A 2,247-nucleotide genomic window follows, 5' to 3' on the forward strand; every position below is an offset into this window, starting at 1 on the left:
ACTAAAAACGCCTTTGGATTATGATTTTGTAAACGTCGACTAAATATTATACAAGATATTTTTTATGAACGGTTCTAAAAATATATTTTTATGAAAGCATGCATTTGGTGAGTCAACCTGCCCCTTTTCTTAGAATCGGAGGCCCATCATACATACAAGAATGAAAATAAATAAAACGAGAGAAAAAACCCCCAACATCGGAAACATCATGGAAGATGCATGTGAACTGCGGTTTCGATGAACTCGAGCTTGTCATGAAGATGACCATAAGCTCCGAATCTCACATAGAGAAACACCAAACACGAACCAAGAAATATGATGCAAAGATGCAATGTTTTGAGCTCTCTACGAACGATACGATCAAGCTACTCACTCGAGAGCCCCCCTGAAGAATACGACAATCGATCCTGCAACCCGGTCACCCAACTACCATCATGAGACCGATAAAATAGAAAACCCATCAAGGGCAAAACTTTGCCTTGCACATAGTCCACTTGAGCTTGATGATGACGGTCTTGACTTTCTCAAATTGGACCACCTTTCTTGATTGTGTTGGCTCGATGAAGACTAGTTGATTGCTCCTCGATACTCCACTATGGGTGAGCCACTCTTCGACACATCTTCATAAGTACATTGTCACTACAATGGACGGCAAGCTTCAAGGACGTCATGTCTCCACATAGAATTCTCACGTAGACCATGGAATAGTACACAAAGCGTAATGGACAATGCTTACCATACCATGGGATCACTTGATCCCTTTCGATGCATCTTCTACGCTTTGCATGTTGATCAACTTGATTCACAGTTTGACTTAGTCTTGATCAACCTTGTATCATGTCTTCTACATGACTGATCTATGGATAATTCCTTGAATAGCACCTTGGTCATCTCATAAACTCCTTGAAACCAACACATGGACTTCAAGAAATGCCTATGGACAAATCCTTCAAATATAACTCAAGGCAGCCATTAGTCCATAGAGAATGTCATCAATTACCAAAACCACACATTGAGGCACCATACTCTTTCACCAACGAAGCAGTATAGCTTGTACATGGCCGACACGTCCAACTAGTTTGTTTGTGACCAAACGACAATAAAAAGCAAAGTACATATTTCTCACAAACTACTTGATTAGTACGAAAGGCTAGGGATTTTCCATCTACATACTCCCTTCGACTCCAAAAGGTGTACATATGTTAATCATCTAAAATTGTGCTTTGACTATCAATTAATCAAATAATATGTTGTTTATGTCACACAAGTTGCTACTGTTAGATTTTTTTTACTAAATACACTTTGAAATTATGATTTTGTAATGGTTAACTAAATATTATACGAGATGTTTTCGATCAAAGCATGAATTTCTATAAGTCCGGGGTTAAATAGGGATCAACAACTGGTATGCATTGCAAATAGACTGGATCAAAGATTTGATTCTACATGAAGGCCGTCGCGCGCACCCGTAATTGCACTAGATCCAACAAAAATGGCACCACCTTCTTGATCTCTCCCAACCGATTCCCAACCTTCTTTCCATAATATCCTGTGAAAAGAACCACTCATGTTGACCATGATCCAATCCTGAGGTGGTAGCCGCCACTTGACTACTCAGACTTCTTGTTGAATCGGTATCCTCCAAAGGAATTCCTTCCCAGCAACCACCATTGTTGATCCTACAACAGAAAGCAGCCGCGGCCATAGACAATTGGTGGGCAAAAGAGCACTAAAAACCAGTGGTAATCATCAGTTTCTATAATGGCGGGGTAAAGAGGGGAGTCATGCTCCGGTAAATCCATGCAATGTGTTCTTACGCATGTTGCAGTGGCGGAGTCAGACCGAGGACAAATTGGGCCATGACTCACCCAACCCATCAAGGAAACACGATGGTGGTAGATCTGGGCTACGAAGGTAGAAGTTGCGAGGTAACTTTTAGCGCCGTCCAAAAAACACACCTTAAAAGATGCGTTCATGCATAATTTCTCGGGTGACCCAAGCTGGCAACCACGACACCACCGAAGCAGCAGAGGTTGTACACGCCGGACACAACCCAAGTGGTTTGTTTGAGGCCAAACGACAAAAAAGGAAGTCGTCGTCACATACTTCTCGCAAGGTGCTTGGTTACTATGGAAGGCTAGGGATTTTCCGGCTACATAACCCCCCCCCCCCTCCCCGAACTTCAAAAAGAGGATATACGTCAACAATTTGTCAATTAATCAAATATTTTGTTATTTATGTTACAAA

Source organism: Triticum dicoccoides, chromosome 6A, assembly GCF_002162155.2.
Source record: "Triticum dicoccoides isolate Atlit2015 ecotype Zavitan chromosome 6A, WEW_v2.0, whole genome shotgun sequence".
NCBI classification, from domain to species: Eukaryota; Viridiplantae; Streptophyta; class Magnoliopsida; order Poales; family Poaceae; genus Triticum; species Triticum dicoccoides.